Source organism: Fukomys damarensis, unplaced genomic scaffold (genome assembly GCF_012274545.1).
Source record: "Fukomys damarensis isolate Sample0158 unplaced genomic scaffold, DMR_v1.0_HiC HiC_scaffold_5, whole genome shotgun sequence".
In the NCBI taxonomy this organism is placed as follows: Eukaryota; Metazoa; Chordata; class Mammalia; order Rodentia; family Bathyergidae; genus Fukomys; species Fukomys damarensis.
This window is the reverse complement of record NW_022900917.1, coordinates 71,340,848-71,348,151: the sequence shown is the minus strand read 5'-3', so window position 1 is coordinate 71,348,151 and position 7,304 is coordinate 71,340,848. Positions and strand designations below refer to the sequence as shown.

Here is a 7,304-nt window from a genome sequence, read left to right as displayed (position 1 = left end):
TACAAAGCCCTTACCTCTCACTAAATGCAAAATAAGGTCAAAAATGGTAACAATAGGCAGGATATTTGACTACAAATAATTGAAAATATTATCACTTAGTTTCTCCCCATTCTTGCCAGTATTTATGTCCTAAGTAAAAGAAACTATGTTTAGGAAAGGGATAAATGGTCATATACATGTTTCGACTTTTTTCAGTTTTTAATTTTAATTGACACTTTTGCAGTATGTAATGATTACATTCCTTGTGGGGAGTTGGTGCACAACACATCTTAATTGCTTTTTCACCACCTTTTCCTCCCCTCCCTGCCACTGATTGAATGTAGTTGGTGCTTTGCATATTGGTTAGAAAATTAAATTCACAGTGTCAAGACAGAAAAAGGATTAATATAAACTTGCCTCATCTATAAAATATGATGAAAATATGGAAAATGTTTGAATTAGAAGAATGTTTATTACAGAAAAAGACATTTGCCATTAATCCTCCTCAAAATGCTTCCCCTTGTTTTGAACACTTGTGCTTGCTACATTCTGAAGCAGTTCTGGAAATCCTCCTTCATGGGTGTCTTTCTGTGGCTGTCTTGATGTGATCAATCTATTCACAACATTTACATTTTTTGTCAAATGAAAATATTACAGTGCATCCTCACCCACCTTATTGACATTTAACTTTTTGCAGACTGTGTCTACATTATTTCCTTAGTACAGAACAGCTCTTACTTAATGCAGTTCCTAGGACCTGCCACACCTGAAGGCAAAAATTCTTTTCTGGTTCATCAGGAGAAGTGAGGGCTTTGTACTTCATAAATAAAGTGCGGGGGTTACAGCTACTGGCTTTTACCTGTCCCTGGGAACATGGTGAGAATAGGAAAGCAATGACAATTAGTACACACACACACACACACACACACACACACTCTTAAGGCAGAATCAACACACTTCATACATGCCATCAGAGCTGAAGGATGAAGGACCATGAGCCACACCGATACCAAGGCCTTGTGAGGTCAGCTGGCTCCCACCACCTGGACACTGCTGCGTACAGCAACTCCGAAGTAGCTGCTGTGCTCACAGAGGCTGTCCTTAGATTATCATCGATCTCCTACAGTATACTGAGTTCTCCAGAACCTTGCTAGAAAGATTAAGTAGGTTGAGCCTCTGGGATGTAAAAACTAAGTTTTCATGATCCAGTTGCAATGGGCCAGAAATATCACTGCAGCGAAGTCCTGAAAACCCTGGCAAAAGCCAGCAATGAGAGTACAGAAACGTCAATTCAAAAATGACAGTTCTCTGCAGTCTGCACGGCAGACAGCGCTTCCTTGGTGTCTCCTGAAAGGGCACTGTGATAGGAGAAGACTCCTGCCGCCTTATGTAGCCACTGACTCTTTGCTGAGAGCCTGCATCGTGTTCAGGTCAGTATGAGGAATGAGGAAGCCAGCAGGCTAAGAGATCAGGTTACATGGGTTCAGATTCTGGCTTTATACCAAGTGCTGGGCAGATCACTTCTCTTCTCTGTGCTTCGTTTCCCTTAGCTGCAGTTTATGAAGTTAATTCAATAAATTACTTCTTACTAATAGAAATAAGGGTTAAAGATATTATCTATGAAGGTTCATGTATTACCTATTTTTTATTATTTTAGCTCTGTTCAGGAAGGAAAGGAATCAAGAAGCATTCTAATGTGTTTACATCAGAAAAAAATCTAGACTTGTATTTCAGTGCTTTTGTTCGATTTTGGTTTACATAGAGGAATAAGTACCACTTGTGTAGAAGATTAGCATAAGTAGTTATCTATATAAGCAACAATGTGCTTACTGGGTGGCAGGTACTGTGCCAAGTTTAAGCAGAAGCTAGAGAGAGAGACAAGTAAAATACCTCTGCTATCATGGAGCTTACGGAGTTGGGGAAATGTGTGTTATAAGCAAGATAACAAAAGGAAAATCCATGTCCTGTTGGACAGTGGTAAGGGCTGGGTAGAGAAGATGACCCTGTGATCTGCACAGAAACGTTTCCTCAGTCAGCAGTACTGAGTTCCATGCACAGCCCACCCTGTGCTGGCTTTCAACCCAATGAAGCTCCAGTTAGATGCAGTAAGTGAAGAATCTCGGAAACCCACATGGCTCCGGTGTATAAGACGGGATCCACAGTGAACAAAACTTAAGAAGGTCAACCTGTGTCTTGCTGACCTTCTGTACGATGCGTGCATCTTTCCAGGGATGCAAGTACCATTTCCACAAGGTCGTCCCTCTGAGGCATTACCTCTTTCCCTACCTGTGAGGCCAGACAACAGCACTCCTCTTCCTGGGAGCAGCACCGGGTCAGGGTCTGCTGAGCTGGGTCCACCTGCTGGTCAAACCCTCTTGCATTTGTCTCTTGCGTGTCCTGGGGTCCAGGGAGGGCTGGTTTAAAGTTACCTACAAACTGCGGAGAGAAGTGTGGTCTGATGCATTTCAGAAGATCACTCATTGCTGCATGGACAGTGAACTACAGAGGAGAGGACTTGACAGAGAGAACAGGAAAGACCTGGGGGTAACCTGCAGGAAGGCGGGGAGAGCAGGCCCTGCTCAGAATGTGTCTCAGAGTGTGGAAAGGAGAATAGGAAACAATTTCTACTTTTATAGCCTAGAGCTGGGGGCATAGCTCAGTGGTAGAGCGCTTACCTAGAATGTTCAAGACTCTGAGTTCCATCCCCAGAGTTGGGGGGAAAATGAACTTTTCGATGTATGGCCTGAAGGACTGGGTGAATGGTGACATCATTCAATTCTATGAGGCAAATGAGAGAACAGCAAGTATGAAGCAGAGATGGAAAGTTCTGTTAACTTCAGTAAGATTATCCCAGAGCCCAGCAGGGACTGGGAGTTGAAGGCTGAGGGATGGAGGAGGAGCTTGGCCACACAGGCTCTGGAAAAACAAAAAGTGATAAGAATGAGGCTAAAGAAGCCACCATGTACCTTTAAAGATCTGAGGGAGGTCTGTCATAAATTCAAAAGAATGTTAACTGAGTACCTAGTATGTGCTAAGGGTTATACATGGAAGGAGGGAATTATGGCACTGAAATGGAGATGTTTCTCATCCTCCCAGGGTTTCCAGACTAAGTAAAGTTGCACACATTACTGCCACAACAATGTTTGATGCCTACATAGGCCTAACCATTTACAGGTCCCTCACTTGATCCATGGAAGTAAATACTGTCATCTGTCATCTCCATTTTAAATGAAGACACTGAGATCCAAGAAGTAAACAAGAATTCATAAGGCCAGGAGACCATTTAAGACCTGATTATAATAGAAAATCAGCAGCTCAGGTTATTTCTGTAAAGGATTGGCTGACTTGCTTCTGTAGAACTAAGGCATTATATTTTATTTATTTATTTTTATATTTGTATGTGTCATATTTTTATTTTACAGATGCATATTATGCCTTATACATTATAATTTATCATAATAAAACATATATGATGAAAGTATGAAACATGCAGAACGTGTATCTGCAATTTGGTGATTTTTTTTGCAAGAAAAGCAGAGTAATGCCAAATGTCTGTTTGAAACAAAATGTTTTTAAATGAACAATGCTTCTTTTTCTAGTAGACTTGTAATATCATGAAGACTAATTTTGCTCTGATACCAGTAAGCCGCAGATCAAGAATTGAAGACCTTGGACCTACGGTCAAGGTCTCCTCACTGACTGTTACCACTCTGTTGTTAATATTGCCAAAGTAATCAGTCTTTTATTTAATGACAGTACTTTCTGCATCTTAAAAATCCCTTCCTACCACAAGGACAGAAAAATATTAACCCATATTTTCTAAATATTTTAGTATAGTTTTCTTATCCTTAGAGCTCTAACTGCTTCCAAAAGGACTAGCATGTGTTTGGCATTCAGTAAATATTTGTGGATAAATGAAATAAACAAACAGTTAGTTCATTGATGCAGCTAGAAAGTTTGGCCACACCTATTGGGAAATGCAGTCATATTTCTACCACTCACAAAAATAAGAAAAATATGCTCGAGATAATGAATTTGGAATAAAAATTAAACTTCTAAAAACTTTGTAGATAATGAAAACAAGAATGAGCTATGGTATTTTAGAAACCAGAGCAAATCAGGGATCAATTTAGGTAAAGATCTTTGGGAAGATGGTGGAGGATGGAGGCTGTGTTCAAAGGAGCGGTCCACACCACCCTTCCAGAGAGGGAGACCTCCCATGGGGAAGCAGGAAGGGCCCATCCCAGACTCGTACTTTGGAATCACCACCAGGAGACAAGGTCCAGTGGCAGTGGTTTCACCCCATGCTGTTGAGAGACAAGGGAGAGGGAGGAGCAAGGTGTGGGGAAAGGAAAGCATCCAGCCCCTCGCCCCCTGGCCAGCTAGGGGAGGGCTCTCACACGGCCCATGACAGCTCCTCGTGGCCACCGCTGGCTGCAGGTTCGGAAGCCATGTGTGCACAGAGATGAGAAGCAGAGGTCTGGAGAGAGGCTGCCTTCACCCACCAGGGCTCCTAGGCTGGGTAAGTGGGAAATGGCACCACCCTGAGCTTCCTGGGTTCTGCCCCTCACAGGGAGGCATGCAGGACAGCGACTGCCCTCCAGGATGTTGCCAGCCCACTCCTGGAGGAAAGGATGATACTGGTTTGGAAAACAGATAAGAGTTCAAAGGAGGGAAAAGCCACCTAGGTTATCTCCAAGGATAAGAGCTTTCTCAAAAGTGCCTCACTCTCTAGAACGATGTGAATAAAATATTTGCAGTGCAGCCAAGGAGGACCAGAGAAATCACCTTCTCCTCCAGGTTACATCCGGCAGCTGCTTCTGTGCCCTGAGAGAGGGCAGGGATCTCCAAGGAATTGTTTTGAGTGTGAAGGGGGAGGGGTGCTGGGGAAGTGGCATTTGGCTGTTTCTGTAGCTCCAGTTTCCTTTCCTGAGTCTTTCCTTTAATCCGGTATTAATCAAGGAGTGGTAATGGCTGTGTCTGTCTCCCCTGTACTCTGACTCTTTCAAATTCCAACATCCTTTCTGCTTTCCCTTCCTCCTCAGTCTCTTTTGCTGTTCTCTCAATTGTTTTTTTGTTCTTTCTCCCTCATTTCCTTTTCCTTTCTCTACCCTTTATATGTTTATGTCCACCCAATATCTCTCTATGTCTGTCTCCCTCTTTTTCTCCCCACCCTGTCTCTGCCACATACACACACGTACACACCCTCCATTCATCTTTTTCTCCTCTGCCCCACTACTGAGCTTTCTTAACCAGAAAATGTCAAAATCCACTGGTTCCTCAGCCACTTGGAACGTACGACAAGGCCCATTATAAAACATCCATGAAGGGCTGGAAAACGCCCAAGTTCCAGAAAGACAGGAACCAGAGGAGACACTGTAGGCTTTACAAGGGCGGCAAAGCTCTGGCCTGAAGGCTCCGCCATGTGCCTCCCAGTAGTGACCCATGGGCAGCCAAGGCTGGAATCCGGAAGACAAGCAGACAACTGGGATCTGGTGCAACCTTTCCCCTGGGGAACGAGGTGGGGTGAGGGGACCTGGGGCCCTCCAGCTTGTGGGTTAGGTAAGAAAGTGCCTTTCCCAGGGCAAATCACGAAACTGATTCGGAATTGATCAAAGCAGAAGGGCAGAGGGCCCAGAGGGGAGACAGGAAAAGTTGAGATTTTAGGGCTTTCTTCCAGAAATGAAAGCAGGGAGCAGGGAGCAGGGATGACTATTGGTGCCTTTGTATGCAAAATCCATCTGACTTGTCTCCAACCTTATCTTTCCCTACGTGCTCTTACTCAAGACCCAAATTTCCCCCTTACTTAAGCCAAATAAATATCTATGTTCAAATAATATAAAATGGCCAGAAGTTTTTTTCTCTTCTAATTTACCAGATTAAGTCATTTATGGTATAGATTTCCCTGAAAATCTTTAAGCATTAGTTCCAAAGGATAATACTAGAATTTTTTTGGCTTTTATTTTCACTGTAAGTATACATTATTATTACTATTATTATTACTGTAATATATACATTTAATAGTTGGCAAGCATCTCATAAATTCTACACTAGGCTGGGGTTAGCTCAGCTGCTCCCCAGTGATACCCAGTGATACCACAATTACCAAGAATTACCAAGATCTTTCCATGTCTTAACAGTCATCCTCTTAGCTTTTAAATGAATACTCTTACACTCAGTTTCTTATTGAACCTCCACAAGAACCCTGCAAAGAAGGTGGTTACTTCTATTTCATAGGTGAAGAAAGTGAAGCTCAGAGAGGCCCTGATTTACCTCGCGACTCAAGCCTCAGACATTTCTCTAGACTTTCCTAGCTCTCGCACCAGGGACAGAATGATCACAAGACCTTCCTCAATAATCTCATGGATCCCCAAAAGTAAAGTGCTTGGTCTGCGAGGTAATGGATCGAGTACAAGGTCTGCATATGTCTGGGCTTATTCATAATGCAGAATAAATTGGGTTTTATTGGATCCATGCTAAGAAATGTCAGTTCCTCTCTCCACACACATTCCCCAGGTCTCCGAACACCTTTCTCCCATATCTTGGTTGAGCCTCAGGTGAAGAACTTCTGAAGAAAGATCCCAAAGAGATAAGTATTTGTTTGAACCTAGTAGAAAGATGCTAGTCATTAAAGAAATATTTAAATGGCTCTTTATCTCACTCTGAACCAGCACTGTCCAGTAGAGTTAAAATGTGGGACACCACACATACATATATTAAATTATGCAATTTTCTAGTAGCCACATTTTTCAAAGTAAAATGAGACTGGGTGAAATTAATGTTCATGATGTATTTTACTTAACCCAGTATGCCTAAAGCACAATCCTTTCAATGTAAAATCATTAGGAAGGGGTGTTAGTGAGGTATTTTCAATTCCTGTGGTTTTTCTAGTCTCACAGTGCCTTACACCAGGAATTTGCAAGTGCCCAGGAGACACGCGTTAACCGGGGCAGCCCCAGGCCTCCCTCACCTTAGGCGCCTGAGAACACAGCAACGCCTGGCCTTTCGCTGAAGACCTCCTACCAAGTCAGAAAGGCTGGAGCCGGGGAGAGCCGTTGGCGCAAGTCTGAAATGTTTCTAGGGTAACCAGATTCTAAATTCCTGGAGGAATACGCACGTTTTCACCTCGCCCTTATGAGTGTGCTTCCTAATTTACACAGGACCTGTAACTTTGCAGGCTCTTGAAATACTCTTCCTGCACAACTGAGTGAGGTTTGTTCTTGCCTTTCAGGATCCCCGAATTCTTTCCCTGATTCTGCCCAAGTATCTGTGTAGTGATGACCTTCTAACGATAACTTCTCTCTGGGCCTAATATCCATCAAGGG

The 7,304-nt window shown here is 43.1% G+C and overlaps 2 long non-coding RNA genes across 2 annotated transcripts in view; one reads left to right on the top strand and one right to left on the bottom strand.

Annotated features, from left to right (window-relative positions):
* Nucleotides 1-500: 500 nt before the first annotated feature.
* Nucleotides 501-7,304, bottom strand: part of LOC104875382 — a 7,612-nt gene continuing 808 nt past the window's right edge. The window contains exons 2-4 of the long non-coding RNA XR_784036.2: nt 2,655-2,757; nt 2,266-2,415; nt 501-592 (exon numbers count right to left, since the gene is read on the bottom strand). This is a non-coding gene — a long non-coding RNA (uncharacterized LOC104875382). The remainder of the gene's footprint in view (nt 593-2,265; nt 2,416-2,654; nt 2,758-7,304) is intronic.
* Nucleotides 4,331-7,304, top strand: LOC104875381. Its single transcript, XR_784035.1, has 2 exons — nt 4,331-4,501; nt 7,211-7,304. It is a non-coding gene; the product is annotated as an uncharacterized LOC104875381 (long non-coding RNA).